Source organism: Podarcis bocagei (assembly GCF_964188305.1).
Source record: "Podarcis bocagei genome assembly, contig: HAP1_SCAFFOLD_44, whole genome shotgun sequence".
Taxonomy (NCBI): Eukaryota; Metazoa; Chordata; class Lepidosauria; order Squamata; family Lacertidae; genus Podarcis; species Podarcis bocagei.
The window spans coordinates 132,069-140,177 of record NW_027670336.1 but is presented as its reverse complement, the minus strand read 5'-3'; the positions used below and the strand labels follow the sequence as shown (position 1 = coordinate 140,177).

The following is an 8,109-nucleotide window of genomic DNA, read 5'->3' as shown; positions in this document are numbered from 1 at the left end:
ATTCTCTGTAATAAAAATGCCAGCAAATTATTACCTTGTTTTCAGTGCATTCTTCTTAAGGCTTTTGCAACTGGGGGAAAATGCAAATTTTATTAGAGCAAAGACCGTATTACAATTGCTCCTATTATAAGGACTATATACAGGGGGAATTTATTTCTGGGATGAGGGAGCATGTGCGCCGCCCCCGACATACGGCTGAACTACAGTTCCCATCAGCCACTGGCGCAGCATGGTCAACAGCCAGGGATGATGGGAACTGGAGTCCACTTGCCACCAACCTCTGCTTTATTATAGATGCTTTGGAGGGCAGTCAATGTCTTAACAGGAGGTCCAAGGATGCCTTGAAATGTCCACAAGCATTACTCTTTGGAATCTGTAGAGTTCAATCCTTCCTTTACTTAGGAAGAGGGACAGGAATCAACTTTGTCAACATCTGGGCTGCTGCCTTGCAGATTCCCTTCAACCTGTGAGCTGGTGAATTGCCTAAACCATCCTGGTAGCTTCCAAAGCCTTGGCACAATGAAAGTGATAGCGGCAAGAACCAGAACTCCTAGAGGGATCACTGTTTCAAAAGTTCGTTTCACGACTTTTGTGCTCCAGTTCTGCCTTGGAGACCCACCATCAATGCTTCCCCCGGACCCCCAAAACGTGCAGTTTGGAGGGGCCCAGCCGTTGTTGCAGTGGCAGTTATTGCGGTTGTTGCAAACACCTCTGTCACTGCACAGTTTATTGGGATCACACACTGCCTTCTTCCTGAAAATGCACGTCTGGTTCTTGCAGAGTTTCCCAGGGCCACATGGAGTGCCGTCAGGCACCATTCCGAGATCCACAAAATCTGTCCCGCCATGGTAGGCCACGCTCCAGCAGCCAGCACCAGCGCCTGACAACTCAGTGGGAGTCACGGTATAGTGTGGTATTGAAGGTACGTCTCTGACATTGCTACACTGAATTCTCCCGCACTTTACGTCTTGAGGCTGGCATTTCACAAAAGTACTTCCTGTCCATTCCCTGCCACAGTTGCCATACTTATCCCCCACAGTATTCCGAGACTGAAAGCAGGATGCTGGAGCCGCTGTGGCTCCATAGCCAAAGATCCTGGCGCACAGGTAGTTGTGAGTCCAACACTGCTTGGCATAACAATAGGAATCGTGTTTGCTACACGGCGTCCCGTCTTGCATGTACACATCATTGGGGCACCACTCAGATGTCCCACTACAGTACTCGGGAAGGTCACACTCATTGATCTCAATTCGACAAAGGTCTCCACTTGGACGGAAGTGACAGTTTTTACAACATGCCCCAGAAGAGCACTGTGCACCTGGCTTCAAGGTGCAGTCAGCGTTGCAGCAAAGATCCTGCCTGCACCTCTGCGTGCCGCCGCAGTCACATTCTTCTCCCTTATCCAACAATCCATTGCCACAATGCTTGATAGGTGGTATTTTTTGGGGCCTGTTGTCCAGGCAGTCCAGGTTCCCTACCAGCACAAGTTCTGCATAAGTGTGAATGCTGCAGTTGCTGAACTTGTTCGTTTCTGCCTGGTACGAATGCATGACACAGGTTTTGTATCCTCCACAAACACAGTTGGATTCGTCGTGTTCAAGCCCCATGTGATGACCCAACTCATGGGACATGGCCCTTGAAAAGAGAATTGGATTCTTCTGCAAGTAGCTCAAAACCCCTGCAGAATAGCTTGGCCTGCAGATGGCATTACCGTATGACTTCCCGAGGGTGTGCTCGAACTCCTGGTGAGTGAGCAACAGGGCTGTGTCGTGCTTCATCCACTTCGCAAGACCGTTCACTCTCCAGCTGTTGAAATCATTCAGAAGCAACCCAACGTTATTTGTAACCTCGAAAGGGTTGCCTGTGTTCCAGATCTCCAGTCCAGTCAGGACAATACTTGTGTGCAGCACCTGGAAGTGCACACCCATTATGTTAACTATGTCCAAAATAAGGTATGCCATCCTGGTTTTATTGGCACCTTCAAACTGAAACAGCTTCTCGTCCACAACAATGTACAGCTCAATGTATTTTGGGTGCCTTGGGTCACGCCGGGTCCCCCTTTCCGCCCTCAGTTCTTCTGCCTGACGCTTTGCAACTGGAGCTCTCATTCCACACATAGAAGGCTTTGGTTCGTTGATCAGGTAGAGAAGGTGCTGAAAAGCTGAAGAATTGTGGAAAGGCTCTATGCCATAATTTCTGTCTCTGATACTTAGGAATCCTGTCAAGCCAGAGCAGGTCTTAAGAACCACAAGCGAATTGGCTACGCCCTCCACATGCCCTTCGTGGTAGCATTCAACAGGGATGTAGGGATGACTTTCGATCCGTCTGCCCTGGGAACTGTATGTGAAGAGTGGGAGGTTTTTGACCAGGAAGTCATCCTTCCTGGGCTTCAAGTGAATGACATAGTCCTTTCCTGATACATTGAGGATATAGGAAAGGTCATCCTTCTTGGCTTTCCCTCCAAAAAGCAGCAACTGCCTTGGGGTGATCACTTCATACCACGTATACTCAGGAGCAGGAAATGAGCTGGTGGGAAGGAGGAACCCCAGCAAAATAACAGGATTCATCAACTGCAGAACCAACCATTTGTGGAGGCCACCGCTGCCACGTGCCATGATTTGCTTCCACTATTCACGATCCTTAAACAGCCTAGAGTAGAGAGGAGAGAAATTGAAATTCAAGTACAAGGAGAGAAATTTTTGATTGTAGGAATAGACTGGGCTTTCTGACTTAACATCCCCACCAATCATTAATTCTCAAGAGGCTTTTTTAGACTTGTCAGCGTGCTCAAGAAAACACAAGGCAATTCCTGCCACTGCCACCATCTCTCTCTTGACAGTCGTCAACATCATTTGGTTGTGAGAGAGTTTAAAAAGGTGAAGCGCCCACTGCTGTCTGGCATATGCAAATGGAGTTAGGGTAACCAAAACACAGGCCGTCCTTAAACCTTTGACTCTAAAGGCCTCCGCAATTTTAGGGCCTAGGCGCCACAAGTTTCTCTTCTCAGAAGCTGTTGTGGTCACCTTTCTGGGTGATAAGAAGGACCAAAAGGAGGAAGGGTGGACAGCAGAGAGAGGAAGATACCCCACTAATTATATTCCTCTAGTCCCAGGAATTCTCATTTAATCTTCTAAAGTGTATTTCCAGAGACTTCTAGATGACAAAGGAGACAACAAAGAGGGAGGAGGAACCACCATACCGGTTCAAATGTCCTCTCCTGTGGTGGAAAATTCCATGACCAGGCTAACGGTTACTCATGCTTTTTTGAATGTGGACATTCCATCGGCTGAGGCAGGTGGGCATTGGAAGAGCACGGAACACGGTAGAGAGCAGCTGTTTGCTATTCTCGATGTGGATCAGGACCCACTTATTGCTGGAATCCTGGCCAAGAGGGCTAACCTAGGCCACATTCACACTGTAAATAAATAAATAAATAAATAAATAAAATAAGTAAATAAAATAAATAAAAAAAAATAAATAATAAATAAAAAAAATAAAATTGCAAAATGCTGCGGGAATGTGGTCACTGCAAATTGGGAACCAGATTGGGTGTGTGTCCCCCTTACTTCAATGCCTCCCCCTCCCCACACCCAGAGCAAACCCAGAAATCTGTTCTGCAGAACCGAACAAAAATAGAAAGGGGGGGGGGGACGGAGAGAAAGTCAGCTCAGAGTATGCACCACCTGCTGGTGTTTTGCCATCCGTTGAAATTGGCAGGAGTCTTGTATTCCAGCATTTAAGCTCTGGTATTGTGAACAGGTTCCACGGCTGAGACCGGGCTTCCCATTTAAGCCCCTTTTAATTGGTTTCTAGAACCTTTAGTCTCTGAGAATGTGGACTCACCCAGGACTTGGCGTGCAATTCTGTGCTTAAAATAAATGAGTAAAAGCATTGGCCTGGCCTGCCCTCAAGACACAAGGCTGCCTGCGGCCGGCTGATTTGGTTTAGCAAAGGAACGCCTGCAAAGAGGTGCTGCTTTTATTACAGGTGTGGAACCGAGACTGAGAGATAAGCCAAAGGCACTTCAGGGGAGTTTGTGGAGAGTGAGATTTGAATGTGGAGCTGCCCCTTTGACTCAGTGCGCAGCCAGCCTGGACTGCTTTCTCAGAATGATCTAGGAAGCTAACAAAATTTTGTTAGCTAAAAATTGGGAACTACAAGATTTACCAACAGTGGAGGACTGGCAGATGAAGATGATGGAATTTTTGGAGCTGGCTGACCTAACCGGAAGAATCCGTGATCAGAAGGAGGAGGAGTATCATAATGAATGAAAGAAATTTAAGGACTATTTAAATAAATATGTTAAGTTAATCTAAGTAGAACTACTTGTGAGTAACTGATTGGTCTAGGAGATAACTATGTTAAATTACATAATACTATGGATTGAAGTCAATATGGAAAGGAAGAAAGATGTTAAATGACTAAGTAATTATTATTGGAAAATAGTGTTGGAAAACTGCGACAATGAATAATTTGGAAACTCAGCTAGTGGGATTTGAGGAAGTCATGTAACAATGGTACAAAAGTGGATATCTAACAGTTAAGATAAATGTTTGTTTGTCTGTTTTCTTTTTAATGTAATGTTTTCTTTTTTTTATTGTTATATAAATTTGGAAACTCAATAATTTTTTTGAAAAAACAAACAAGACCAGAACGATTTAGGAAGATTTTGGGTGCAACTCTCCTCCAAAAGGCCATTCCCCCCCCCCGCCGCCGCCGCCGCCTTTCTTCTTGGGCTGTCTTGACGTACCTCCTTGAACTCCTGGATCTGAGCCTGCTCAAACATGGAAAAGACGTTGGAGTTGGCGCCTTCCGATCGCTTCTTGGCTTTCTTGGGAGACTTCGAGAGATGCAAGGGGGACAATTGTTATTCACGGGTGCCCCCTTAAGCCTTGGAGCTGCAGCAGGGCTGCAGCAGAGGTGGGAAGCAAAAGGAAGGTGCCGGCAGATTTTATCATTTATTTATATTATTCCATAGAATCAGAGCCGTCTTTCCCATAGGGCTTAGTGGTTTGCTTCTTTTCGTCTGTCCTGAATCTCCCAGCGTTCAGTCTCCTCTGCTTGCATTAAAAGGCACGGCAACCCCCTCCCAGCTCTTTTGGATTCAGATGCTTCACTCACACACACACACACACACACACACACAGAGAGAGAGAGAGAGAGAGAGAGAGAGAGAGAGAGAGAGAGAGACTGCTCATTCACAGTGGTGGTGGTTTCGCTGAGAAGCATCCCGGGAGGAGTGCTGAAGCAATGAAGTCACATCAGTTCCCAGCAAAGCCTGACAGTTCTGCACTGTTTGAGATGGAAAGCAAAGAGAATCCCTTTTCTGTGGCCCAAGCAAATGTTTTCTGTAAGTGAGAAACATAAAGAGACACTCGACCACATCATTTCCTTTCCCGACAAGTCCATTGACTGCTTTGTCCAGTGCCGGCAAACAATGGAGAATGGAGTCCATAGAAGTTGTGGCACAAAGGACTGTTGTTTGCGTGCGCACCCCCCCCCCAAGGAGATGGACAGTGCACTGCAAGTATATGCAGAATAGCAGGGGGGAAGGCTCATCTTGGACGCTGTAATTGCAAAATAAAATGTAAATTGCAATAAATCGGAGACAATCTTTCATACGACCCTGACTCTCATCCTAATAAAGGTAAAGGGACCCCTGAAAGTTAAGTCCAGTCGCAAACGACTCTGGGGTTGCGGCGCTCATCTCGCTTTACTGGCCAAGGGATCTGGCGTTTATCCGCAAACAGTTTTTCTGGGTCATGTGGCCAGCATGACTAAGCCGCTTCTGGCGAAGCCAGAGCAGCACATGGAAACGCCATTTACCTTCCCGCTGGAGTGGTACCTATTTATCTACTTGCACTTTGATGTGCTTTCGAACTGCTAGGTGGGCAGGAGCTGGGACTGAACAACAGGAGCTCACCCCATCGCGGGGCTTCGAACCGCCGACCTTCCAATCGGCAAGTCCAAGCAGCACAGTGGTTTAGACCACAAAGCCAAGGGACATGTACCCCTATAACAATTTAGCCTACATTATCGTGTAGCCCCTAACACGGCCCTGTATGACAGACCGGTATTATTATTAGCCCCATATTGTAGATGGGAAGACTGAGGCTCAACTAAGGCCTCCTAGTGAGTTTGCAGCAAAGGTGCCTGGCAAACTGGGGACTTTCCAGTTTATAGTTCAGTCTCTTGGCTCTTTTTATTTAGATGGTGTTTTGCACTGCAGTTCCCTCCATCCTCAGCCAGCCCATCTACTTGGGAAGGTTGATTCAGGGCTTGCCCACATTTGTGCATCATTTGCCTATTCATCCATCCCTTGAAATTAGATGGGAGTACAGCAGACCAAACCTGCACATGCTTGCATTTGTGTATGGGGACCAACTTCTGTCTTTTCCTGTTCATACCAGGAGGCATTCCTCTTTTGTGGGACGTGGGTGGCACTGTGGGTTAAACCACAGAGCCTAGGACTTGCCGATCAGAAGGTCGGCGGTTTGAATCCCCTCGACGGGGTGAGCTCCCATTGCTCGGTCCCTGCTCCTGCCAACCTAGCAGTTCTAAGGCATGCCAGTGCAAGTAGATAAATAGGTACCGCTCCGGCGGGAAGGTAAACGGTGTTTCCGTGCGCTGCTCTGGTTTGCCAGAAGCGGCTTAGTCATGCTGGCCACATGTACGCCAGCTCCCTCGGCCGGTGGAGAGCCAGTGTGGTGTAGTGGTTAAGAGCGGTAGTCTCGTAATCTGCGGAACTGGGTTCGCGTCTCCGCTCCTCCACATGCAGCTGCTGGGTGACCTTGGGCCAGTAACACTTCTCTGAAGTCTCTCAGCCCCACTCACCTCACAGAGTGTTTGTTGTGGGGGAGGAAGGGAAAGGAGAATGTTAGCCGCTTTGAGTCTCCTTAAAGGGAGTGAAAGGCGGGATATCAAATCCAAACTCTTCTTCTTCTTCTTCTTCTTCTTCTTCTTCTTCTTCTTCTTCTTCTTCTTCTTCAGTAAAGCGAGATGAGCACCACAACCCCAGAGTGAGCCATGACTGGACCCAATGGTCAGGGGTCCCTTTACCTTTACCTTTTACTGCAGCCCACACCTGCACATGTTTGCATTTGTTTATGGGGACCAACTTCTGTCTTTTCCTGTTCATACCAGGAGACATTCCTCTTTTGGGGGGGGTCATTGCTTTCTAATCTGTCGATTCTATTGCACCCATAAAACACCAGCAGAGCGTGCACACAGAGAGCTACTAATGCACCTTGTTTTTCACAAAACCAAAAATGTGCAAAAACACCCAGCCAGGTAATTGTAAATGTGCTTGTGCAGTGTGTGAGGGCAAGGGCCATAGCTCAGGGTGTCTGCCTTGCAAGCAGAACGTCCCAGGTCCAATCCCTCTCCAGGGAGGACAAGTGGTATTCAGAAGTGTTGCTGTTTCTGACGCTTGAAGTAGAAATTAGTCTCCATCAGTCATGGTTAGTAGTCATTGACAGAGCATCCTTTGGCACAGAGCATCCTGGTTTATTGCAGATGCATGAAGGGCAAAACTGTCAAGGTTGGGCTCCACGGTCCTGCTTTCCATCTTGAGGATTCACACTAGGCAAGATTCACTGCGCGCTCTCTGGGATTAGGGGTTAAATCCTAGTTTCTGGTGCTGAGCTGTGGGTCAGATCAAGCTCGGTCCGCAAACCTCAACGCAATGAGAAATCGGGTAATCTGGTGAGGATCGGCCACCCCGCGGAACGCCCGCGCCCCAGCCAATCAGAAGCTGCCCGCTCAAAATCGGATTCCGCATTGTGCGCGGAACTCTCCGCGGGGCGCGTTCTAGTAAGCGAGGCGCTTCTGCTGCAAGCGGAGGGGGAGGCGGGCGAAAGCAAGGGACGCCGACGCTGGCCTCATTTTCTGCCCTTTGGAAGATCAGCATTTTCCCTTTCGTTGGCTGGCCTCTCTGAAAGGAAGGTAGAGGAGTCCGCCGTCGCGCAAGTTGCGCGGCGGTGAGAAGAAGACGCTTGCGAGATCCTGTCCCGCAGAAGAAGGGAGGCAGCGCTGCGGCTGGTGCCCGGAGGAAAGTGAGACTTCTACTTAGCCCAGGCTCCATTATTTCCTTTCCTTCTCTCCCTGTGG

General features: G+C 48.2%; 1 pseudogene across 1 annotated transcript; it reads right to left on the bottom strand.

Moving 5' to 3' along the window:
* Positions 1–365: 365 nt before the first annotated feature.
* Positions 366–2,654, bottom strand: LOC308579461 (disintegrin and metalloproteinase domain-containing protein 21 pseudogene; annotated as a pseudogene). Its single transcript has one exon. The product of its transcript is annotated as a disintegrin and metalloproteinase domain-containing protein 21 pseudogene (transcript).
* Between the last annotated feature and the right edge of the window lie 5,455 nt (positions 2,655–8,109).